The sequence below is a fragment of the Dendrobates tinctorius genome, unplaced genomic scaffold, assembly GCF_039654945.1.
Source record: "Dendrobates tinctorius isolate UK_male_01 unplaced genomic scaffold, ASM3965494v1 ptg000103l, whole genome shotgun sequence".
NCBI classification, from domain to species: Eukaryota; Metazoa; Chordata; class Amphibia; order Anura; family Dendrobatidae; genus Dendrobates; species Dendrobates tinctorius.
The window spans coordinates 3900683-3928154 of NW_027361771.1; the positions used below are offsets into that span (position 1 = coordinate 3900683).

The 27472-nt window shown below is 48.0% G+C and overlaps 1 protein-coding gene across 1 annotated transcript in view; it reads right to left on the reverse strand.

Moving 5' to 3' along the window:
- The window catches only part of HID1 (HID1 domain containing), a 109408-nt gene that overhangs the window by 80467 nt on the left and 1469 nt on the right, over nucleotides 1–27472 (reverse strand). The gene's annotated exons all lie outside the window — the stretch shown is intronic.

A 27472-nucleotide genomic window follows, 5' to 3' on the forward strand; every position in this document is an offset into this window, starting at 1 on the left:
CTAGATGGACATAAGGTCTTCCTTCAGCCTTCAAAACTATGTTACTAAGCTTGTATCTTGTATGGTGTAAGATTAGTGGTTTACTCCTGGTGACCTCTTACGTCGCCTAAGGCCAGGTTCACATAGCGTTAACAGCAGTCCGTTTAATGCATAGCGCTGAAGGACTGCGTTAAGTCTATAGCATAACGTGATCCCCTCATGTTATGTCCTCCTGCTAGCGCAGATGCTTCATCTGCGCTAGAGGTGACAGAGCCTCAGACGCAGCAGCCCGTGTCCGAGGGTCTGTCACAGAATGACGGCACATCGCTAACGCATGCAGATTATGGCATGCATTAGCGATGCGCTCGTCTATAGCTGTGTATGGGTGCGTTAACACATCCGTTACATAGCGATAATGCCGCTATGTAACGGAGCCCAATAACGCTATGTGAACCCAGCCTTAGGGTTAAATACAGCATGCTCTGGGTGTCTTTTTCCTTAGTCAGGGATGGTTCCCATAAGCTTCTCTACAGGATTTCAGAAACCCCAAGAAAAGATAAATGTATGTACAAAAGGATAATATGTAAATTGCCTCTTCAGAGAGGAAGAGGACTTGAACTCTATAGCGCCTCCCGTTGGAAGTGGCGATCAAACAAGCCACCAGCAACCCTTTAACAGGCCTTCAAATAAATATGACAGGATAAAAACCAAATGTACAAAAGGAAACACATAAAATAATACCATTGTAGTCACTGGAATGGTGTTTTAAAATGATAAAACACACTAGGTGAGAAGGACCCTTAGTCCACATTCACACATTCAGTATTTGGTGAGTCTTTTACCTCAGTATCTGTAAGCCAAACCCAGGAGTGGAACAGTCAGAGGAAAAGTAGAATAGAAACCCGTCACCACTTGTGGATTTATCACCCACCCCTGGTTCTGGCTTACAGATACGGAGGTAAAATACTGACCACATACTGAACGTGTGAACATAGCCTTAAGGGGAAATGCACTGTTGAAGCATTTCCACGTCACACATTTTGTCATGCATTTCATTCTATACACTGGAAATGATAAAGTCTGCAAAAATTCCTCACAATTAACATTCTGTGAATTTTTAAATCTGCACCACAGGTCAGATGAAATATTCCACAAAGGGTAGGTAAAGCTTTTTGAAATCTCAACTTTTTATCTGGTACAGCATTATTTTACAGTATTGTAGATATTATGCATTGTGCACATTTACCGTACATTACAGTTTCACTGTACTCTTAAACATCTAGATCTCACTTGATAAATATTACACTAAATCAGCAATGTGCAAACCACTGACGTAGAAAGATATGATTTACTCCTCAATAAAACACCACAAAATACCCCACTAGGTGTAATCCATTTCTAGCAGCAGAAACGCTGCCACAGAATACAGCGAGTGGGATCCGGTCTGTCTCTCTGCTCCTTCTACTCTATCAAACTCTATAACAGACATAACACAAGGGCAAACAAGAAACTGAAAAGGAAGTCCCGGAACTAATAGTGCCGACTGAATGATGATGAAGAGGAACCACCCACTGACATAGGGAATGGCACATTTTGTAGCTAGAAAATTGGTATGTATTCGATTAGCATGTACAATAAAAGCAGCGTTAACATGTGGGGCATGAGGGCAGCAAAACATTGCTGTTCTACAGGTTGCGCGTGAAAGGACAGGTACGCAGTTTTCATGGCCAACCATTTCAGGGATTTCAGAGGCCAGCCACACACATCAGAGCTGCCAGCCAGAATACATTTATTTACTTATTCATTTAGAACATGACCTTGGTGCTTTTGATTTCAGGATTCACTGTTCCGGACGGGGTATAGATTAAAGGGACGATCCGAAATACAAATTCATTTACATCCTAAATCCCTATCTATTTAATGCCATACATAATCTAAACTATTTTCTAATATACTTTCATTAAAAATTCAATAACTACACTAACTGCTTTCCTTCTTTTTGTTGCTGCTCTCTGAACGCCGAAACGTTACTGCTGATATGAACTGACGAGGGAGTGCACCATCTTTGCGCACATTGCACTGTGCAAAGGGAACGAAAGGTCATTTTTAATTAACATATCATCGAAAATGGTTTAAATTATGGCATTACATAGATGGGGATTTAGGATGACAATTAATATGTATTTTGTACCAACCCTTTAACTTCAGTTTTATATGTTAAAGAGGACTTGTCACTAGGTCAAAAGTGGGCAGTTTATACATATACATATTATATTATTATTATTATTATTTATATAGCACCACTGATTCCATGGTGCTGTACATGAGAAGGGGTTACATACAAATTACAGATATCACTTACAGTAAACAAACTATCAATGACAGACTGATACAGAGGAGAGAGGACCCTGCCCTTTCGGACTTACATGCTACAGGATGGTGGGGAAGGAGACAGTACGTTGGTGGGTTGCAGCAGTTCCGGTGTTGGTTGAAGTGATATCACCGGTAGTGGTGAGAGAGAAGGAGGTAGCGGGGTTATTGCAGGCTGTAGGCTTTCTTGAAGAGGTGGGTTTTCAGGTTCCGTCTGAAGGATCCAAATGTGGTTCATAGTCGGACTTGTTGGGGCAAAGAATTCCAGAGAATAGGGGCTATTCGGGAGAAGTCTTGGAGGCGGTTGGCTGAGGAGCGAATAAGCGTGGAGGAGAGAAGGAGATCTTGGGAGGACCGGAGATTACGTGAGGGAAGGTATCGGGAGATTAATTCAGAGACATATGGGGGAGACAGATTATAGATGGCCTTGTAGGTCAGTATTAGTAATTTGAACTGGATACGCTGAGGGAATGGGAGCCAGTGAAGAGATTTGCAGAGGGGAGAAGCGGAGGAGTAGCGAGGAGAGAGATGAATTAGTTGGGCGGCAGAGTTAAGGATGGATTGGAGAGGTGCGAGGGTGTTAGCAGGGAGACTACAGAAAAGGATGTTGCAGTAGTCGAGGCGGGAGATGATGAGGGCATGCACAAGCATTTTAGTAGATTGAGGATTGAGGAAAGGACGGATTCTGGAAATATTTTTGAGCTGGAGGCGACAGGAGGTAGAAAGAGCTTGAATGTGCGGTTTGAAGAACAGGGCAGAGTCAAAGGTTACTCCGAGGCAGCGGACTTCTGGTACTGGGGAAAGTGTGATGTCATTAATTGTTATAGCTAGGTCGGGTAAAGAAGATCTGTGAGATGGAGGAAAGATGATGAGTTCAGATTTGTCTATATTGAGTTTGAGGAAGCGAGAGGAGAAGAAGGAGGATATGGCTGATAGACACTCTGGGATTCTGGACAGCAGAGAGGTGACATCTGGGCCAGAGAGGTACATCTGAGTGTCATCAGCATAAAGGTAGTAGTGGAATCCTTGGGAATTTATGAGTTGACCCAGACCAAGAGTATAGATTGAGAAGAGTAGGGGTCCTAACACAGAGCCTTGGGGGACTCCAACAGAGAGAGGGTGGGATGAGGAGGTGGTGTGGGAGTGGGAGACGCTGAATGTGCGGTTGGAAAGGTATGAGGAGATCCAGGATAGGGCAAGGCCTTTGATGCCGAAGGAGGAGAGGATCTGTAGTAGGAGGCAGTGGTCAACTGTGTCAAATGCAGAGGACAGGGCTATAAGCAAGAGTATAGAGTATTGGCCATTTGATTTGGCTGTAAGTAGGTCGTTAGTAATTTTGGTCAGGGCTGTCTCAGTGTAGTGATGGGGGCGGAAACCAGATTATAGATTGTAAAAGAGCAAGTCAGATGATTGGCGGGAGGAAAGTTCAGCGTGGACATGCTGTTCCAGGAGTTTGGAAGCGAATGGAAGCAATGATATTGGGCGATAGCTGGACATAGCGGTTGGGTCGAGGGTTGGCTTTTTAAGGATAGGCGTGATTGTGGCATGCTTGAAAGCAGAAGGGAAGGTACCGGACGTTAGTGATAGGTTGAGGAGGTGGGTTAGGGATGGGATAAGTGTGGTGGTGAGGAGGTGGGATGGGATGGGGTCAAGTGCACAGGTTGTAAGGTGCGATTTGGAAAAGAGGCGATTAAGCTCCCCTTCTGTGATGTTGGAGAGTGAGGTTATGGGGTTTGGGCATTGGTCTGGTATACAAAGGGGTTGTGGTGGTTGAGTGATGAAGACTTGCCTTGTTTGGTCAATCTTGTTTTTGAAGTGTGTGGCAAAGTCCTCGGCAGAGATGAGGGAGGTTGGAGGAGGCAGTGGTGGGCGGAGGAGGGAGTTAAAAGTTTTGAATAACTGTTTTGGGTTGTAAGATAGGGAAGATACGAGGGTTGTGAAGTAGGCCTGTTTAGCAGAGGTGAGGGCAGATTTGAAGTCGAGTGTTGCCTGTTTGAATGTGGTGAAGTCATCTTGCGAATTTGTTTTCTTCCAGCGCCGCTCTGCAGTCCTGGACACTTGCCGCAGCTTTTTAGTGGTGTTATTGTGCCAGGGTTGTCTGTTGATACGTCGCATTCTGCCATAAACGAGAGGGGCAACCGTGTCAATAGCTGATGTGAGAGTGGCATTGTAGAAAGCAGTGGCACTGTCTGTGTCATGGAGTAAGGATATGGATGCCAGTGGTAGAATAGAGTCAGAGAGCGCGTGGGTGTCTAAGTGTGCAAGGTTTCTGCGGGAGTGTGCGTGTTGCTGGACATGGGTGCCAGGTGAGGAGGACAGGGATGAGAAAGTGAGTAGATGATGGTCAGATAGAGGGAGAGGGGAGTTGGTGAAGTTAAAAAGAGAGCAGAGACGGGTGAAGACCAGGTCTAATGTGTGTCCATCTGTGTGGGTGGCTGAGGAGGACCACTGAGTAAGTCCAAAGGATGAAGTAAGGGACAGGAGTTTGGAGGCTGCTGACTGAAGGGTATCAGTGGGGATGTTGAAGTCACCCATGATGATAGTGGGGGTGTCAGTTGAAAGAAAATGAAGAAGCCAGGTAGAGAATTGGTCAATGAAGGCAGTGGTCGGGCCTGGAGGTCGGTATATGACGGCCACTTGGAGGTTGGAGGGAGAGTAGATGCGGACAGAGTGGACTTCAAAAGAGGGGAGGATTAGGGAGGGAAGAGGTGGGATTGGGTTGAAGGTGCAGTTGGAAGAAAGGAGAAGACCCACTCCTCTACCGTGTCTGTTGCCAGCTCTGGCAAAAATTAAGAGACCACTGCACAGTTTTATGAAAATCAGCTTCTCTACATGTCTGACAGTCATTCCAGTGTCAGTTGAATTTTAACCAGAGTACACCTCATTCTACTTAATGTGCTTCTGATTAGGTGATCACCAGAACTAAATCTTATTTAACGAAGGAAAGTATAAAAAACCCTGCTGTGGTGTTCACAATCCTCTTGCAATAGGACAAGTTGAATGGCAAAACAAGTGCTAGTAATATCCCAAAAGTAATAGGAATGAAAAAATAACTTTTATCCATGCCAAAGGAGTTCAAAAGAAAAGCTCAATCCTGGCTTTACTAGCAGAGGGATACAGTGAGCGTCATGTTGCCTCCATCCTTAAAATTTCTAAGATGGCAGTCCATTACAACAAGGTCAAGCAGCAGACACTGGGGACAACAAAGCTACAGACCGGCAATGGGCGAAAACGACTCTCCACTGATGGGGATGACTGTCATCTTATTCGAATGTCACTCAGCAACTGCAGGATGACATCAAGTGACCTACAAAAGGAATGGCAAGTGGCAGCTGGAGTGAAGTGCACGACAAGAACAGTTCCTATCAGGCTCCTAGAGGCAGGGCTCAAGTTTTGTAAAGCTAGAAAATAGCCTTTCATCAATGAGAAACAAAAGGAGAGCCAGGCTGAAGTTTGCCAAAGACCATAAAGATTGGACCATAGAGGAATGGAGTAAGGTAGTCTTCTCTGATGAGTCTAATTTTTAGCTCTGCCCAACACCTGGTCGTCTAAAGGTTAGACAGATACCTGAAGAGGCATATAAGCCACAGTGTCTTGCACTCACTGTGAAATTTGGTGGAGGATCGGTGATGATCTGGGGATGCTTCAGCAAGGCTGGAATTGGGCAGTTTAATCTTTGTGAAGGATGTATGAATCAAGCCGCATACAAGGTTATCCTGGAAAATCAGTTGATTCCTTCTGCTCAAGCAATGTTCCCCAACTCTGAGGACCGGGTTTTCCAGCAGGACAATACACCATGCCACACAGCTAGGTCAACCAATGTGTAAATGAAGTACCACCACATCAAATCTCTGTCATGGCCAGCCCAATCTCCAGACCTGAAAACCTCTGGAATGTAATCAAGAAGATCGATAGTCACAAGCCATCAAACAAAGAACTGCTTGCATTTTGTACCAGGCGTGGCATAAAAGCAGTGTGAAAGACTGGTGGAAAGCATGCCAAGACGTCGTAAAGCTGTGATTAACAATCATGGTTATTCCACAAAATATTGATTTCAGAACTCTTGTTTTCTTAGCATTATTTGAGGTCTGTAGGACTGCATTTTTTTTGTTATTTTGACCATTTCTCATTTTGTGAAAATAAATACAAAAAATTTAGTGCTTGGAAATTCGAGGACATGTTGTCAGTAGTTTATACAATAAAACAGCAATTTACATTTTACTGAAAGATATACCTATAAAGAGAAAAATCAGACAAACTGAACATTTTGCAGTGGAGATAGATATATATCCAACTAAAGAGACTGGGCTCACAGGACTCTTTGGGGACATCTCTAAGGAGGGGGAGGAATACCCAGAATAGCAGCAGGAATAAAGCAGGAGGGGAAAAAAAAAAAAATGACGATGTATGACTTGTAAACACTAACCAGGTCCTCTAAAGCACTATTAGATTTTTTTTCCCAGACTTTTCCAATCCTCAGAACCTCCATAGTCACACAAGTGACACTAGCAGCTCTTTATATAAAGAGTAAGCCATTATGGCTAATCAAGCAGTGAGCAGGGGGGTGAGAGGCCTGTGCAGCGTCTCCGGTGGCCATCCGGAGTGGTGACGCTGATGTGACGCATGCACTACACACATGCTGCATCAGACGTCTGTGGCTGCCATAAGGCTTAATACTGTGGATGGGTAAACAAAGGTGTGGGTGTATTGCTGTGTGCAGACAGTAACACTGCCAGGCCGCCCCCAGCCACTTCAGCGCGTCCAGGAAAACCAAATCGACAAGAAACAGGTCAAATTAACTCAAAGAGGGGTGGGAAATTCGCTCTTGTCATGGATGCCCGGCAATGTGTCTTACTGTTGGAACTTGTTTTACAGGCCTCCTGTGTGTGGGTAAGACAGGTGTAACAAGGAAGCAAATGCCCTTCCCCCTCCTTCAGCTAGCCAGGAGGAGGTGTATACCAGGAAAAAGAGCCCCTCTCCCCAAATTCAATATATGGTGACAAGACACGTTGCAAAAAACTACATCATTCAAATCACATTATAAATAATTTACTAAAAACATTTAGTCAATTTGTCTAAGGAGGTAATAAAATGGCCACCGTCTTGTTACTCTGACAATGTTAGTAGGAAGGGTACCTGTGAGCATGTGCAGCAGGAAGCTCGTGGTATAGGGTATCTCCAGGTCCCAGCAGCAGCGCTTCCTACTGCACATGCTCACAGGCTCCGGTCGTATTAACATTCTAGGGCAGGCAAACAAATGAGAAAAAATATCAATTAGTGTGTGTGAGATTAGATGTGCCGCTGATGACACACCATTCCAGCAGTCACCTGACTACTGCAGCCAATCATGGGCTCCAGCAGTCACGAGATTAAACAACAACAGGCTGTCATGGCTTCCTGGATCACTGGGTGCGATGTAAGTGTACAACATTTTATGGGTTTTTACCTGTTTTAGGACACACACCTTTATATAGAAATTGAGCATGCAACAATTTTTTTGTGCATAGATTCATCTATATATATAAAAATGAGTGTGTGTATCTGTATCAAGCCCCACCCACTCCACATAGCCACACTCACTCCACACGCAAAGCCTAGTATAATAAATATCTAATATATACACATATATAATATCTAATATATATATATATATATATATATATATATAAATATATATATTTTATAAATATCTAATACATATATTTCATAGGCACATCTTCTTGACCACAACAGATTACACTTCCTGTGTTGCCCATAGCAACCAATCACTAAGCATCTTTCATTTCACCAGAGCTGTTTAAAAGATGAAAGCTGAGCTGTGATTGGTTGCTATGAGCAACAGTTTTCCCGCTCCACAACACCTCAGCAGACACTAACCGGGTGGGAGAAATCTAGCATCCCCGGGAACATAAGCTCTCAGCCACTGTCTGCCCCCCAGAAAGGAGCAGAGAGCACATGACAGAAATTAATCACCCCCCTCCTCTATTACTGCCAGATTCTATTGTTACCGGCATAGAAAATCACATCATCAGCGCCGGCACACAGAGCCACACTGCCAGGTTACATAACAGCATCTCTCCAAGAAATTCCTGCTCTGTGCCACCTGGCTTCGGGACTATGGGATAAAGGATGTGTGATGGGTATATGAGCACTGGACTATGGGGCAGAGGATGTGTGATGGGTATATGGGCACTGGACTATGGGGCAGAGGATGTGTGATGGGTATATGGGCACTGGACTATGGGATAGAAGATGTGTGATGGGTATATGGGCACTGGACTATGGGATAGAAGATGTGTGATGGGTATATGGGCACTGGACTATGGGGCAGAGGATGTGTGACGGGTATATGGGCACTGGACTATGGGATAGAGGATGTGTGATGGGTATATGGGCACTGGACTATGGGGCAGAGGATGTGTGATGGGTATATGGGCACTGGACTATGGGATAGAGGATGTGTGATGGGTATATGGGCACGGGACCATGGGATGGAAGATAATAATTTTAATTTGCTAGAACTACCCGAAGTTAGTTACTATGCCCGGGCAACGCCGGGCTCTTCAGCTAATACTATATAAAATGGTTTAGGCCGTTTAGGGAAAGCAGAGCGCACCTCCATTCCTTCTCTACACTCCCTGACAGAAGTTATGTCGCTTATCCATGTTATGTAAATATCAGCTTATAACCTGACGTCGAATTCATCCATTGGTTGTATAAATTATTCTATTGAAAGCTGAAACCCTCTGAAATGTGGTTTAGGTTAAGAAAATAAATTGGCATCAATGCAGAAATATTGATCATTTAATGAACACAGAATGGTCAGATTTTGGCAAGACAAAAGTTTTGTCGCCTGGTCATAAAGTACACCCAATCAAAGTTTACATCCTCACCTGTGCTCAGTAAATAATTAATTAGTGGGTGTGTATAAAAAGAAACCCAGCACCCCAGACCTTCACTTGAGCTCTGACAACATGCCAAAAATCCACCCTGCGACCAAAGCCTGGATTAAAAAGAGGCTGAAGACCAGATCCACTGCAGAGGTGGCTGGCACCTTTAATGTGTCTCATCGTCAAATACAAAGAATTAAAAAATGATTCAAAGAGACTGGAGATGTGTTTGACAAGCCCAGGTCCGGCAGACCCCGCAAGACAACTGCTCAGGAGGAACATTTGCTGGTTAGAAAATCTAAAGCAAGCCCCTCTTGCACTGCAGCAGAGCACCAACAGGCCTGGTCACCTCAAGTCCCTGTGTCAACTAGAACAGTTTGTAGGATTCGGTCTCGAAATGGCCTCTATGGTCGAATCAGTGCCCAGAAACCAGCACTAAACAAAAGGCAAATAAAAAACCATGTAGTATTTGCAAAGTCCCACAGCCTGCTAAACAGATGGACGCTGGAAAAGTGGCAGAAGGTGGATTTCTCAGATGAATCTTTGGTAGAATTACACCACAGCCGCCACAAATACTTCAGGAGACCTAATGGAGCCCGTATGGATCCAAAATACACCCAGAAAACAGTTAAATTTGGTGGTGGAAAGATCATGGCCTGGAGTTACATTCAGTATGGGGGTGTGTGAAATATTTGCAAGGTGGAAGGCGATATCAATAGACTAAAATATCAAGAAGTATTAGCTACCTCTTATATTCCAAATCACAAAAGGGGTCAAATTCTGCAGCAGGATGGTGCTCCATCTCATACATCCATCTCTACAACAAGGTTCCTCCAGGCAAAAAAGATCAAGGTGCTCAAGGACTGGCCAGCCCAGTCACCAGACATGAACATCATTGAGCATGTTTGAGGTAGGATGTAAGAGGAAGCTTGGAAGACAAAACCAAAGACTCTAGATGAACTCTGAGAGGCATGTAAGACTGCATTCTTTCCTATTCCTGATGACTTAATTAATAAATTGTATGAATCATTATTGAACAGCACAGATCTAGTCCTTCAAGCGCATGGAAGTCACACAAAATATTAAATATGACTACTAGCGCCACAACTTCATTCACCAATGTTATGCAACATATATTTGTATTTTAAAGGGAATCTGTCACCCTATTTTTCGCCTATCAGCTGCCGGCACCGACATCAGGGACTTATCTACAGCATTCTGTAATGCTGTAGATCAGGGTTCCCCAACTCCAGTCCTCAAGGCCCACCAACAGGTCATGTTTTCAGGATTTCCCTTGTATTGTACAGGTGATGCAATTATCACCTTGGCAATACTAAGGAAATTCTGATAACATGACCTGTTGGTGGGCCTTGAGGACTGGAGTTGGGGAACCCTGCTGTAGATAAGCCTCCAATGTAACCTGAAAGATAAGAAAAAAAGAGTTAGATTATACTCACCCTAGTGTTCGGTCCGGTCCGATGGGTGTCGCCGTCCCGTCCGGCGCCTCCCATCTTCTAACGGTGACGTCCTCTTCTTTGCTGCCTGTCGTGGCTCCTGCGCAGGCGCACTGTTCTGCCCTGTCATCAAGATTTGCTGCTTTCTTTGGCTATAGAGCAGGTCACTTCTTTCAGCGTTTTTGCAGCATTTTTTTCAACACCCATTTAAGCCAATGGGTGAAAAACGCTGCAAAAACGCTGAAAGAAGTGACATGCTCTATATAAAAAAAAAGCAGCAAAGCACAAAATCCTGATGACACAAAACACCAATGTTTGTGCATGAGATTTCTGACATCTCGTAGGCTTTGCTGTTACTGTAAAAAACAGCTGAAAATTAGCATAAAAAAGCAGCAAAAAAACCAGTGTGAACATACCCTTACAGTACCAGCAAAAGGCTATGAGATTTCAGATCTCTCATGCACACACTCTGGGTTTTTATTCCTGACCGAATTGGAAAACTGCTGCTTTTTTTAAAACTGCAGCATGTCACTTTCAGCGTTTTTTTCACCCATAGAAAGCTATGAGTAAGTGTAAAATACATATGCATCAGGTTTTGCTGCGTATTTGGTGCAATAAAAACGCAGCAAAACCCGCTTTTTGTAAGCTGTTTCTTTACTGCCAATTGAGCAGATTTTGCCTACAGAAAAAAAATGCAGCAAAAACGCAATGTTTGAACATAGTTTAACACTCAGATCACCGCCGATAGGTGATAACCCTGTTGAAAGTGGCCAATCAGAGCTGGCTTCACTCTCCCAGTCTTCTAAAAAGGAAGTCAAAGCTGCAGCTGGTGGCTCACTTCCTCTTGATCTCTGATTTGTCCCAAGGTGGGGAGTGCAAAGACAGCTTTGATTGGCCGCAGGGATCATGTGACAATGTCAAGTGATCACGGGGTGAACACCGTTGGAATGGCATTACATGTGAGTATATGTGTTAGGCCGGGATCACACATGCGAGAAACTCAGACACTCGGCCTTATTATCTTACCGGGAGCAAACATGCTGATTCAGACAGGTCAGATTGGTGGACAACCCCTTAAACACCAATGTGCCTTTTATGCACCACAGTGTGTGCATTATTCACATGACCCAGTCCATCAGCCATGTACAACTTGACTATATATAATTATACATTTGTGCTCAAAAGTTTACATACCCCGGCAGAATTTTTGCTTTCTTGGCCTTTTTTTCAGAAAATATCAATGATAACACCAAAACTTTTTTCTCCACTCATGGTGAGTGGTTAGGTGAAAGCCATTTATTGTCAAACTACTGTGTTTTCTCTTTTTAAATCATAATGACAACCCAAAACATCCAAATGACCCAAATGACCCTGATCAAAAGTTTACATACCATGGTGATTTTGGCCTGATAATATGCACAGAAGTAGACACAAATGGGTTTGAATGGCTACTAAAGGTAACATCCTCACCTGTGACCTGTTTGCTTGTAATCAGTGTGTGCATAAAAGCTGAATGAGTTTCTGGGATCCAGACAGACTCTTGCATCTTTCATCCTGCCACTGACATTTCTGGATTGTGAGTCATAGGGAAAGCACAAAAATTGTCAATGGATCTCTACGGGAAAAGGTAGTTGAACTGTATAAAACAGGAAAGGGATACAAAAAGTTATCCACAGAATTGATAATGCCAGTTAGCAGTGTTCAAACTGTGATTAAAAAATGGAAAAATCACAAAATAAAACCACGGTCAGGTAGACCAACAAAAATTTCATCCACAATTGCCAGGAAAATTGTTCGGGATGCCAAGAAAAACCCACAAATAATATCAGCTGAAATACAGGACTCTCTGAAAACTAGCAATGTGGCTGTTTCAAGATGGACAATAAGGCCGGTTCCCACGTCCGTTTATTTCTGGTACTGGAAAAAACGGTACCGGAGATATCCGTGTCCGTGTGTGTAATACGAGCGGCACACGTGTGGCAACCATGTGCCGCATCAGTACCACACAGACGGCAGCCAGGGAAAAAGCACTACAGTAAGAGCTGTTCCCTCGCGGCAGATGCTGAAGACGGCTCTCATCATTCTCACCTGCTCTGCCGGCAATCAGCGAGAGCAGAGGAGAATGCTGAGAGTTATAATAAAGTCCGAACAATGACAGCAGGTGGGAGCCTTTAGGACTCTTACGCCCATCATCCGACACCTACTACCGCTAATAACAGTGACAGCAAGAGCGGATGATCGGGGTATTCCTCAGCTGCCGCCTGCGATCTAACGAAATAAATGAATGATAAACCCGGAGTGGGTCCCCCCCTATTTTCTTGAACCAGCCAGGCAGAACTCACAGATGGGGACTGCAACCCTCAGCTGTCGGCTTCAGCAAGGTTGGTTATCAAGAATAGAGGGGTCCCCACATTGTTTTTTTTTTTTTAAATTATTTAAATAAATAATTTAAAAATACGGCATGGGGTGACACCATTTTTGACAACCAGCCTTGCTGTGCTTGAAGCATCTCATTCACCAGTAGTTTTCAGCCGGGACGGTCGCATCTTAGCACCGTCCAGTTTGAAAACTATATAGGCCCTAGACATAGATTACGGCGTGGGGCAGAACGACGGACAGGTATGGTATACTGTTGTTTTTTAATTTTATTTTTATTACAGGAGATCGAGGTATTAGGCCATGCAGTAAGTATGATTTAATTTAGAATATTAATATTAAAAGGAGTCTGTGACATTTTTTCAAATAAAGGACTGTGTATTTATTTACAATATAACTATAAGATTAGTAATGGAGAGGTGTCTTATAGACACCTCTCCATTACTAATCCGTGGGCTTGATGTCACCTGTGGGAAGAGCCGGGCAAAACCCCAGAACTGTTCTGGGCAGCTGCAGGTTGCTGTTTTTAGGATAGGGGGGCCTACATCAATGGCCCATTACCAGCCTGAGAATACCAGCTGCCAGCTGTGTGCTTTATCAAGGCTGGTTGTCAAAAATAAGGGGCCCCACGGCGTTTTTTTTAAATTATTTATTTCAATATTTTTTTTAAAAAAGCGTGGGGACCCCTCTATTCTTGATAACCAACCTTGCTGAAGCTGACAGCTGAGGGTTGCAGCCCCCAGCTGTGAGTTTTGCCTGGCTGGTTCAAGAAAATAGGGGGGGAACCCACGTCGGGTTTTTGATTCATTAATTTATTTAGATAGATTGCAGTAGGCAGCTGAGGAATACCCCGATCATCTGCTCTTGCTGTCACTATTATTAGCGGCTGCAGGTGTTGGATGATGCAAGTAAGAGTCCCAAAAGCCCCCACCTGCTGTCATTGTTCGGGCTTTATTATAACTCATCATTCTCCTCTTCTTGCGACTCTTCAGCACCTGCGGTCGGTGAACAGTGCTTACAGTAGCGCGTCTTCCCCGGCGCCGATGCGTGTCACACGGAGGGCATCAATGTGTGTTCTCCGTGTGTGGGACGTTTTTCCATCTGTGCTAATGGTAAAAAAACGGACATGTCTACGTGTAGGGCACACGGACAAACAGTCCGTGGAAACACACTGACATGTGCACAGACCCATTCATTTGAATGGGTCTACATGTGTGCGTGTCTCAGGTACGTGTGAAGACTGTCACCACACGTACCGCAGACACGGACTCCTGGTGAGGTAACACATTCTTTTTTTTAAATCCAGCAAATTGGTTTAATGGCATAGCAGGATGGATTTTTGGCATTGTACAGATTTGTATGTAAATTTTGTTGTTTTGCTTATTATTTTATGTAGCCGTAAAAGCGCTAATATATGTATTACTTAAGCTACTGAATAATGTATGCATGAATAAAAGAATCGAAGGCTGAACCTTCTGAAGTGTATCATAGACCCCAGATAGCCATTGCTGATGGGGAAAGTGAGTGTCCACAATGAGGGTGGATGAGCGAAGCAGGTAGGAAGCCCCCTTATGGGTACTAGACCCATGAGACAGTAGCTCCTTTGTGGACATCAGCTGACCCTGGGGCAAAGGTTATACCATTTACAAAAGAGGGAAATTGATATAATGTAGAAGGGTTAATGATTTGCCTTTAAATGCCTAACTGCCTTTACATTCTTCATTTGCCTTTTGCCTTTCATTTATTCTTATGACACTGCAGTTTTGGCTCTCTCCTCTTCAAGGGAAATACGCTACTTATCATATATGTTCTCAATAGTCAGCCACAATATGTTCTGGGTACATTATAAACAAGCTAGGACCCTGAAGTGATGGTGGGGGCCACATGAGCTCCATAGAGTTACATATTGTTGTAAATGGTATAAAAGATTGCCTTGTGTTTCATTACGTCAGATAAAGTGATTTGCCCACGCCCCTTGTGTGTGCAGTCTCTTTTGTCTCCAAGCGCTTGTAAATTAAGGGCGTAAAACTCCTAAATCGGCCTCACTGGTGATCTGGCAGACCTGACGTTGGTCAGAACGGAAACAGCTACGACACGGCGAATGGGACGTACTGGGATGTTCCAACATGACAACGATCCAAAATACAAGGCCAAGTCGACCTGTGATTGGCTATAGCAGAACAAAGTGAAGGTTCTGGAGTGGTCATCTCAGTCTCCTGACCTCAATATCATTGACCCACTCTGGGGAGATCTCAAGGCACAGTTCATGCTAGACAGCCATGGAATTTACAGGAACTGGAGGCTTTTTGCCAAGAAGAGTGGGCAGCTTTGCCATATGAGAAAATAAAGAACCTCATTCACAACTACCACAAAAGACTTCAAGCTGTCATTGATGTTAGAGGCGACAATACACAGCAAAAAGAAATGGGGCATGTAAACTTTTAATCAGGGTCATTTAGATGTTTTGGGTTGTCATTATGATTTAAAAAGAGAAAACACAGTAGTTTGACAATAAATGAATTCACCTAACCACTAACCATGAGTGAACAAAAACTTTGGTTTATCATTCATATACTCTGAAAGAAGGCCAAGAAAGCAAAAGTTCTGCCAGGGTAAGTAAACTTTTGAGAACAACTGTATCATATGCACACATCATAGAGAGACACAGATAACAAGCATGTAGGCATCAGACTAATATAATTATATATGCAGACACACACCATGTATTGGGGATCTGTGCAGTGGCGGACTATAATGAGGTCAATCTGGGCGGTAGCCCAGGGCCCAGTGGTGTGGGGATGCCCCACCAGCCCAGGATCAATTAATTGCCCAATTATAATCCGCCACTGGTCTGGACTCTAGAGCTGTCTGTCCAGCTGTGGAGGTTGCTCGGGTCCATCCTCTGTCCCGGCTGCCCCCTCCTCTCAGCTGCTCCATACAGCCGGCACCTCCGCTCCCAACGCCTGTGCTGCCTCCTCCCCCTCTCGCTCTCTCCATCTCTCCCTCCTCCAGCATCGGCTGCCATCCTCCTCTCTCCCTCCATCTCTGTCCAGCTCCCCACTCTCAGCCCCACCGCACTGGGACCTCAATGACCACACCATGATGACAGGCAGGGGCACAGGCTGTTATCTTCTGTAAGCACAGGACCTGTGATGAGGTCACAGGAGGGGAGGAGTCAGGGTTCACATGATCAGGGGCCTCGTTTGCAGAACTCTGCTGTGCTGATCGTCATCATGGTGCTGGATGACTGAAGTTTCTGTGTGAGGTCAGGAGAGGTTTACAGGGTGGATGTAGCAGAGCTATGTGTGTACAATTTTGGAGGTAGGAGAGCCGTGTGTGTACGAGGTGTACGGAGCGGAGCCATGTGTGTACGAGGTGTACGGAGCGGAGCCATGTGTGTACGAGGTGTATGGAGCGGAGTCGCGCATTTACGAGGTGTACGGAGAGGAGCCGCGTGTGTACGGAGAGGAGTGCGTGTGTATGAGGTGTACGGAGGAGCCGCGTGTGTATGAGGTGTATGGAGAGGAGCCACGTGTGTACATGGTGTACGGAGGGGAGCCGCGTGTGTACGAGGTGTACGGAGAGGAGCAGCGTGTGTACGAGGTGTACGGAGAGGAGCCGCGTGTGTACGTGGTGTACGGAGGGGAGCTGCATGTGTACAAGGTGTACGGAGGGGAGCCGCGTGTTTACGAGGTGTACGGAGGGGAGTGCGTGCGTACAAGGTGTACGGAGGGGAGTGCGTGTGTACAAGGTGTACGGAGAGGAGCCGCGTGTGTAGGTAGGGGAGCTGCGTGTGTACAAGGTGTACAGAGAGGAGCCGCGTGCGTACGAGGTGTATGGAGGGGAGTGCGTGTGTACAAGGTGTACGGAGAGGAGCCGTGTGTGTGCGAGGTGTACGGAGCGGAGCCACGTGTGTGTACAAGGTGTACGGAGCGGAGCCACGTGTGTACGAGATGTACGGAGGGGAGTGCGTGCGTACAAGGTGTACGGAGGGGAGTGCGTGTGTACAAGGTGTACGGAGAGGAGCCGCGTGTGTAGGTAGGGGAGCTGCGTGTGTACAAGGTGTACAGAGAGGAGCCGCGTGCGTACGAGGTGTATGGAGGGGAGTGCGTGTGTACAAGGTGTACGGAGAGGAGCCGTGTGTGTACGAGGTGTACGGAGCGGAGCCACGTGTGTGTACAAGGTGTACGGAGCGGAGCCACGTGTGTACGAGATGTACCGTGTCATGATCCAGGCTGGATCTGACAGTTTAAATGCACAAAGTGAACTTTTTTTCCTTTGGCTTGGTGCCAAAGTGATGTGATTGCCCCCGGTGGCCATTAGAATTATTACACGTGGTGTTTCATTCTAAGTTGCCCGGTGGTGGTGAGCGGTAGTGCACTTTAGTTTCTTTAGTTTAATGTGCACTTAATTACAAATCAGGTGTTAGGCTCTATAAAAGGGAGCCAGGTGTGTTCAATCACTGTTGGTGATATTGTGTTCGTCATTTGGGAAGCAAGCCTGGGTGAGGAAGGAGCTGAACATGAGTCCTGCGCGGCCCAGCCAGAGGGGACGAGTGGCAGCTATGTGGTCTGCAAGAAGGGCTGGCATGGCGTGGTGGAGTCACAGTTTATGGTGTCGGCAGGAAGTGCTTGCCTGACTTGGTGGAGTGACGACTATGGAGAGAGTTGCACTCAGCATGCTGGACTTGGTTGCTGAAAACTGGACTCAGGCATGCTGGACTTTTTGGCAGAAGCTGGACTCATCTTTGGGACTGTTACTGGACTTCTGCAATTGGTGGTGGACTCTGCTCCAAGGCTGCACTATGGTGAAGGATCCAGTTATGGTGATGGATCCGGGTGGAGGAGAAGATGCACACAGGTGGTGGGCTCTGTTGCTAGGAGCGTACGCAACAGAGCAAAGCTAAGTGGTGTTTCCCCTGTTTTGTCATCTTTCCTCATGTGTGTTTTAGTGCAGTGGTGGGATTAGTTTCCGCACCGACCAATTCCCTAGTGAGGGTTTAGGTCAGGACAAGCTAGGGTTTTTAGGTTCCTGTTGCGCGCCCGGTGCGGAACCGGCATAGGGAACGTCAGGAGTGCAGGGACACTGGCTCAGGGGAGCTCAGGAGGTCTCCACTTCCCTATTCCCTATCGCAGGGCCCACCATTGTTAATGTTACCCAGGTTCCCCTTTATTATTTAAATTCGCCTTACTGGAGGCAGGGTTTCCAGACTATTTTATATATACATGTAATATCTAAATTCGCCAGTTGGAGGCGGTGTATCCAGCTGCACGTCCGTCATATGGGTTCGCCTTGCGGCACTCGCTGTGTCCAGACACACGTGACCGTGACATACCGTGTGTTAGGCGTCGGGTTCCTGTTGCTGCACAGCGGGAATCCCGAGCCCTGCTCCCGGCGGTCTCCCATTCCTCCCCAGCCGCAGAGGAGGTTGCTCAGCAAACTCGTCGGTCCCGGCACTCTGCCCAGACCACCTCCGTGGGTTTGCTTGCTGCTGCCACCTCTGGCACAGCTCTGGCAATGCAGGCTGCTCAGCAGCGAGATTCTCCAGGGACTAAGTCCTCATGTCGGGCCACTGAGCATGCCCGTGGAGCAATCTCCCATTGGAGATCGAAGGTCACGTGCTCAGGTCCTGCTCCTGTTCGGATTGGCCCATCCGAGAAGCCAGGAAGGTCCCGGACGCTCGCGGCTATAAAAGGTTTGCATGGCCGCTCGGCCATGCACTAGGATACTCTGTATTTTCAGACCATGAGGAGTGAGTGATGTATGCACGTATGAATGTCTCTAGTGACTGACTCATTATGAAACCCCTACCCTTGGTACGCATGTGTTGTGCAGCCTAGCCTGCTAGCGCCCAGGCTTAGGGGTAGGTAGGGCAGAGTCAGAGTCAGGCATTAGTCTCTATCAGTGAGTCAGCACGCCACAGTGCACGTGCTCCACACTCCATAGCCAGCGTCTATAGCGGCGTTCGCGGCAGTGACGCTGTGTGCTCAGAGGGCCTAGAGGAACTCTAACCCCGCATCCTTGGGGGTAGAGTTCTGTGGCCGCTTTCTGTACGCTTTTTGGCCGGGCTCTGTGAGCTAAACAGGCTCCGGTATTTGCGTTCAGCGGCTGAGCGGCTCTGTGAGTCAACAGAGTTCGCTCCTGTTCACACTGTGTGACGTAACCCACGTGTGACTGTTTTCAGGCCGCTCTATTCTTCCGCCATTACCTAGCAGCAGTGTACCACCTCTGCACGGTGGACCCCGGGCTGCGAACGCACCTACTATTATTTATAATTTGGTGCGTTCCACCAGCCCTAACATTGTGCATGTACAAGGTGTACGGAGAGGAACCACATGTGTACGAGGTGTACGGAGAGGAGCCGCGTGTGTATGAGGTGTACGGAGCACAGATGTGTGTGTATTTTGGCATGGGGGGGCCCCATTTGAAAGTTCGCACCGGGGCCCATAACTTTGTAGTTACGCCACTGATTGACAGGCATTGCTGCTGCCTCCTTCTCCAATGTCTGCCGCTTCGGAGGCTGTGGACTCCACTTTACCACCCTGGCCGAGCTGATTGAGCACATCGAAGACAACCATTTCGGTGAGTACCCCTGGTCGGTGCACCCACAGGTCGGGGGCACACCTCTCACCCTCTGACCAGTGCAGGATGCAGGGGCTGGACTGGTGCATTGCTCCGGACATGTTCGGGCTCCCAGGGCTGCAGACAGCTGCCCATTAGGTTGGCAGCTCTGTGCCGGGCACCCCGAAGAGTGTGCATGCAGGAGGTATGGAGAGAGCAGTGGCAGCCATGGCCACGCAGCACATGCACTCACCTAGGCACCGCTGGACACCCTATCTGCGCCCTGCTGAAGTGCAGGGTCCGCCCCATGGGTGGGGGGTTTACAGATGCTGCGGCCACCCCTGGGCCCCTGCAATTGGTGGCAGTCATTAGCCTCGCTGTGTCCTGTCAGCTGTGGCAGAAAGTCAGCTGGAGTGTACAAAGTATAATGGATGTCCTATGTCCCCCCCGGCACATAACAGCAGGGCCATGGGTGCAGGCAGTTACCAGGAGGAGCTATGAGAGGGGAAGAGGCAGTGAGCAGGCGGGGAGTAGCTGCCTAATGTTTCTTTAGGCTGTGTGCACACGTCCGAAATTCCCGCTTATTTTATGCGTTTTTGCCGCATTTTTTCGCCGCGAAAACTAAACGCATAAAATAAGCAAGCCATTGTATTCAATAGCATTCCGCACATGCTGTGCTAATGCTGCGTATTTTTCCGTTGCTAAATCACATCGCGGAAAAATACGCAGCAGGCTCAATCTTTTTGCGGAAAATGTGCAGATGGTACCCAGGGTCTGGAGGAGAGGAGACTGTCCTCCAGGCTCTGGGTACCATATCCCTGGTAAAAAAAAATTAAAATAAAAAATCGTTGATATTCTCACCTTCCGGCGTCCCCAGGCCTCAGCGATGCTCCCGTTCCCAGTGATGCCTTGCGCGACAATGACCTGTGATGACGTAGAGGTCTCGCGTGATGCTACGTCATCAGTGGTCATTGTCGCGCAAGGCATCACTAGGACTGGGAGCTGCCGGGAGCATCGCGTTGATCGGGAACGCTGCGGGGGACGCCGGAAGGTGAGAATATCATGATTTTTTTTTATTATTATTTTTAACATTATATATCTTTTACTACTGATGCTGTATAGGCAGCCTCAATAGTAAAAAAGTTGACCACACTTGTCAAACACTATGTTTGACGAGTGTGACCAACCTGTCAATCAGCATGCAAATTTTTGGCGTATTTCCCGCAGCAGGGAGTTGCTGAATTGCCGCAGAAAATTCCACGAACAATCAGCACGTGTGCACATAGCCTAACTCTCTCATTTCCTGGTCTAGTTTTATGTGATCGAGCAGCAGCGCAGAGATGACAGCGAGCGGCGGCCAGGACTAGCTGTCATACATGTCCTCTACGCAGCCGGAAATCATCATCACAAGCTCAATAATACAGCAAATCTCTTCCTGCTGCCAAACTCTCTGCCCCCTGAAATCTCTGCTGCTCCCAAACTGGCACGGAGAAGGGCACCCAGGCGTGCAGGAGGGATCCCCACCTCTGTGTGGAGCGCAAGGCCAGGGCTGTGCAGAGGGATCCAGTGTACAGCAGGATGAGTCAGTCCCTGGGGCCGCCCGGCCTGCCGGGGGTGCAGGTAAGACCTGGCTGCTCCGTGCTGCTCAGGGGGGCAGTAGCTGCAAGTTCACTCACTTCAGGCTGGGATACGTCTTGCGATACTACTCTTCTAGGGTGTATCTCAGCCGAGTTATGGAGGTACCTCAGTGTGGAATAGCATTATACAGGGAGTCCAGTCATCTCCATAGTGGGTGGTGAGGAGGTCCTGGGGTCAGTACTAGCTGGTGACACTGAGGGGTCGTAACATTGTTACATTGTAGCCAGGATTTAACCCTTTCTCTGGGAAGGTGTCCATACACAGACGGCCGGTAACCAATCATCATAGTGGAAGTCGTCTGTTTCCATCAACTTTGTTATATGTGGGCAGTGGGCACCTCTAGTAAGGTGGGCACGAGATGGTGGGTCTTGTCACCTCTGCCTCACACATAAGTTACTATGAGGTGTACTTTATTCCTGCCACATTTCTTTATTGGCCTACCGAGAGAGATGTTTTGACCAGTTGAAAAGTTATACAACCTGAGGATTGTGCATGTGTGCGCTGCCCGCATGTAGTAATATGTGTGTGAGTATATATATTATATATATATATATATAATATATATATATATATATATATATATATATATATATATATATATATATATTACGACCCCTATATAAACCCTGCCCCTCCGACCGCCGTCCACTTTCCCATGCTCCTGTTCCAATCCTGGGGTCTTTTTTGTCCCCCCTTGGTCCTCCACATGCTGAACATCTGGGACATGACTAACATTCCACAATGTGCCCTTGTTCATTGCCAGATGCAGGCAGCATCGTGTCTAGTGTGAGGAGACGGCGACTTGTCTGTGGCGTTAACCCCTCTGCTGCCATGTTGGGCACAACCTTTGACGAGGAGCGTCTCTTCCTGTGTATCCGGCCACAGGCTGCACATCGGAGGCTGCTTCTTCTATCTGGGGAAGTTCATGAAGCAGAAGCCTCTGTGTGACTCATGTGAAGTAAATTGTCTGACAGGTCATGGGTCCAGGTCAGCAGGTGATTGCAGACTATTAGCTGGTTTCGATGTTAGGTACAGTACAGGTTAGTCAGGACTAGATGTTGGGTGGAAGCCTTCCAGTATTTGTAAGGACTCGTGCACACACTGAGTGTTTGGTGAGCTTTTACCTCAGTATTTATAAGGCCTCATGCACACGCTGAGTATTTGGTGAGTTTTTTGCTCAGTATTTGTGAGGCCTCATGGACACCCTGAGTATTTGGTGTTTTTTACCTCAGTATTTGTAAGGCCTCGGGCACATGTTGTGTATTTGCTGAGTATTTTACCTCCGTATTTAACCCCTTCCCGCCCATTGACGCACTGTATGCGTCATGAAAACTAGCGACTTCCCGACCCTGTCACATGACCGGGGGGGCCCACAGAGTCAGAACAGCCCGGGGCCCTGGCTACCCTGCAAAGGGTGCAAGAGGCTACGCGATGCAGGTGTAATGCCCAGCACAGGGTGTAAGAGGCTACAGGATGCAGGTGTAATGCACAGCACAGGGTGTAAGAGGCTACAGGATGCAGGTGTAGTGCCCAGCGCAGGGTGTAAGAGGCTACACAATGAAGGTGTAGTGCCCAGCGCAGGGTGTAAGAGGCTACACAATGAAGGTGTAGTGCCCAGCTCAGGGTGTAAGAGGCTACAGGATGCAGGTGTAATGCTCGGCACAGGGTGTAAGAGGCTACATGATGCAGGTGTAGGACCCAGTGCAAGGTGTAAGAGGCTACATGATGCAGGTGTAGAGCCCGATGCAGGGTGTAAGAGGCTACATGATGCAGGTATAGGGCCCAGTGCAAGGTGTAAGAGGCTACATGATGCAGGTGTAGAGCCCGGTGCAGGGTGTAAGAGGCTACATGATGCAGGTGTAGGGCCCAGTGCAAGGTGTAAGAGGCTACATGATGCAGGTGTAGGGCCCAGTGCAAGGTGTAAGAGGCTACATGATGCAGGTGTAGAGCCCGATGCAGGGTGTAAGAGGCTACATGATGCAGGTGTAGGGCCCAGTGCAAGGTGTAAGAGGCTACATGATGCAGGTGTAGAGCCCGGTGCAGGGTGTAAGAGGCTACATGATCCAATGCAAGGTGTAAGAGGCTACATGACGCAGGTGTAGAGCCCGATGCAGGGTGTAAGAGGCTACATGATGCAGGTGTAGAGCCCGATGCAGGGTGTAAGAGGCTACATGATGCAGGTGTAGGGCCCAGTGCAAGGTGTAAGAGGCTACATGATGCAGGTGTAGAGCCCGGTGCAGGGTGTAAGAGGCTACATGATCCAATGCAAGGTGTAAGAGGCTACATGACGCAGGTGTAGAGCCCGATGCAGGGTGTAAGAGGCTACATGATGCAGGTGTAGTGCCCAACGCAGGATGTAAGAGGCTACATGATGCAGGTGTAGAGCTCAGCACAGGACGTAAGAGGCTACATGATGCAGGTATAGTGCACAGTGCAGGATGTGAGAGGCTACATGATGCAGGTGTAGAGCCCAGCACAGGACGTAAGAGGCTACATGATGCAGATGTAGAGCCCAGTGCAGGGTGTAAGAGGCTACATGATGCAGGTGTAATGCCTAGTGCAGGGTGTAAGAGGCTACATGATGCAGGTGTAGTGCCCAGTGCAGGGTGTAAGAGGCTACATGATGCAGGTGTAGTGCCCAGTGCAGGGTGTAAGAGGCTACATGATGCAGGTGTAGTGCCCAGTGCAGTGTGTAAGAGGCTACATGATGCAGGTGTAGTGTCCAGCACAGGGTTTAAGAGGCTACATGATGCAGGTGTAATGCCCAGTGCAGGGTGTAAGAGGTTACATGATGCAGGTGTAATGCCTAGTGTAAGAGGCTACATGATGCAGGTGTAGAGCCCAGTGTAGGGTGTAAGGCCTGTTTCACACATCAGTTTTTTCAAATCAGTCAAGATCCGCCGTTTTGCAAAAAAAACGGATCCGCTATTTTGCTTGGCGGATCCGTTTTTTACCCCATTGAGTTGCATTACCGGCGGATCTTGAAGGATGGCCATCCGTTAAATCCATTTTTTTGCGGATCTGCCAAAATTTTGGCGTCCGCCGACATGTCTGGACGGACCATGCAACGTTTTTTCGGGCGGCCGGATCCGCATTTTACATTGCGCATGCCCGGAGGATTTGCCTCGGCCGCAAATTTAACCCTAAACCCTGTTCTGGCGGCTGACAAAAATTCTCTCTCTCCTCCCCAGGCAGCGGTTCCTTTAAAATTCCTTCTTCGACGGAGCCGTTAAAACAACGGTCCGGTGCCAAACGTTGTGGTCAGTACAGGAACGGATCCGTTGTCCGCCATTTTAGCAGATTTTAACTGAGGAAAAAACTGATGTGTGAAACAGGCCTAAGAGGCTACATGATGCAGGTGTAGAGCCCAGTGCAGGGTGTAGGAGGCTACATGATGCAGGTGTAGAGCCCAGCACAGAATGTAAGAGGCTACATGATGCAGGTGTAGAGCCCAATGCAGGGTGTAAGAGGCTACATGATGCAGGTGTAATGCCTAGTGCAGGGTGTAAGAGGCTACATGATGCAGGTGTAGAGCCCGGTGCAGGGTGTAGGAGGCTACATGATGCAGGTGTAGAGCCCAGCACAGAATGTAAGGGGCTACATGATGCAGGTGTAGAGCCCAGTGCAGGGTGTAAGAGGCTACATGATGCAGGTGTAGAGCCCAGTGCAGGGTGTAGGAGGCTACATGATGCAGGTGTAGAGCCCAGCACAGAATGTAAGAGGCTACATGATGCAGGTGTAGAGCCCAGTGCAGGGTGTAAGAGGCTACATGATGCAGGTGTAATGCCTAGTGCAGGGTGTAAGAGGCTACATGATGCAGGTGTAGAGCCCGGTGCAGGGTGTAGGAGGCTACATGATGCAGGTGTAGAGCCCAGCACAGAATGTAAGAGGCTACATGATGCAGGTGTAGAGCCCAGTGCAGGGTGTAAGAGGCTACATGATGCAGGTGTAATGCCTAGTGCAGGGTGTAAGAGGCTACATGATGCAGGTGTAGAGCCCAGCACAGAATGTAAGAGGCTACATGATGCAGGTGTAGAGCCCGGTGCAGGGTGTAAGAGGCTACATGATGCAGGTGTAGAGCCCGGTGCAGGGTGTAAGAGGCTACATGATGCAGGTGTAGTGCCCGATGCAGGGTGTAAGGGGCTACATGATGCAGGTGTAGAGCCCGGCGCAGGGTGTAAGGGGCTACATGATGCAGGTGTAGTGCCCAGTGCAGGGTGTAGGAGGCTACATGATGCAGGTGTAGAGCCCGGTGCAGGGTGTAGGAGGCTACATGATGCAGGTGTAATGCCTAGTGCAGAGTGTAAGAGGCTACATGATGCAGGTGTAGAGCCCAGCACAGAATGTAAGAGGCTACATGATGCAGGTGTAGAGCCCGGTGCAGGGTGTAAGAGGCTACATGATGCAGGTGTAGTGCCCGATGCAGGGTGTAAGGGGCTACATGATGCAGGTGTAGAGCCCGGCGCAGGGTGTAAGGGGCTACATGATGCAGGTGTAGTGCCCAGTGCAGGGTGTAAGAGGCTACATGATGCAGGTGTAGAGCCCGGTGCAGGGTGTAGGAGGCTACATGATGCAGGTGTAATGCCTAGTGCAGAGTGTAAGAGGCTACATGATGCAGGTGTAGAGCCCAGCACAGAATGTAAGAGGCTACATGATGCAGGTGTAGAGCCCAGTGCAGGGTGTAAGAGGCTACATGATGCAGGTGTAATGCCTAGTGCAGGGTGTAAGAGGCTACATGATGCAGGTGTAGAGCCCAGCACAGAATGTAAGAGGCTACATGATGCAGGTGTAGAGCCCGGTGCAGGGTGTAAGAGGCTACATGATGCAGGTGTAGAGCCCAGTGCAGGGTGTAAGAGGCTACATGATACAGGTGTAGAGCCCAGCACAGAATGTAAGAGGCTACATGATGCAGGTGTAGAAGGCTACATGATGCAGGTGTAGAGCCCGGTGCAGGGTGTAAGAGGCTACATGATGCAGGTGTAGAGCCCGGTGCAGGGTGTAAGAGGCTACATGATGCAGGTGTAGAGCCCGGTGCAGGGTGTAAGAGGCTACATGATGCAGGTGTAATGCCTAGTGCAGGGTGTAAGAGGCTACATGATGCAGGTGTAGAGCCCGGTGCAGGGTGTAAGAGGCTACATGATGCAGGTGTAGTGCCCGATGCAGGGTGTAAGGGGCTACATGATGCAGGTGTAGAGCCCGGCGCAGGGTGTAAGGGGCTACATGATGCAGGTGTAGTGCCCAGTGCAGGGTGTAAGAGGCTACATGATGCAGGTGCAGAGCCCGGTGCAGGGTGTAGGAGGCTGCATGATGCAGGTGTAATGCCTAGTGCAGAGTGTAAGAGGCTACATGATGCAGGTGTAGAGCCCAACACAGAATGTAAGAGGCTACATGATGCAGGTGTAGAGCCCAGTGCAGGGTGTAAGAGGCTACATGATGCAGGTGTAATGCCTAGTGCAGGGTGTAAGAGGCTACATGATGCAGGTGTAGAGCCCAGCACAGAATGTAAGAGGCTATATGATGCAGGTGTAGAGCCCGGTGCAGGGTGTAAGAGGCTACATGATGCAGGTGTAGAGCCCAGTGCAGGGTGTAAGAGGCTACATGATACAGGTGTAGAGCCCAGCACAGAATGTAAGAGGCTACATGATGCAGGTGTAGAAGGCTACATGATGCAGGTGTAGAGCCCGATGCAGGGTGTAAGAGGCTACATGATGCAGGTGTAGAGCCCGGTGCAGGGTGTAAGAGGCTACATGATGCAGGTGTAGAGCCCGGTGCAGGGTGTAAGAGGCTACATGATGCAGGTGTAGAGCCCGATGCAGGGTGTAAGAGGCTACATGATGCAGGTGTAGAGCCCGGTGCAGGGTGTAAGAGGCTACATGATGCAGGTGTAGAGCCCGGTGCAGGGTGTAAGAGGCTACATGATGCAGGTGTAGAGCCCGGTGCAGGGTGTAAGAGGCTACATGATGCAGGTGTAGTGCCTAGTGCAGGGTATAAGAGGCTACATGATGCAGGTGTAGAGCCCGGTGCAGGGTGTAAGAGGCTACATGATGCAGGTGTAGAGCCCGATGCAGGGTGTAAGAGGCTACATGATGCAGGTGTAGAGCCCGGCGCAGGGTGTAAGAGGCTACATGATGCAGGTGTAGAGCCCGGTGCAGGGTGTAAGAGGCTACATGATGCAGGTGTAGTGCCCGGTGCAGGGTGTAAGGG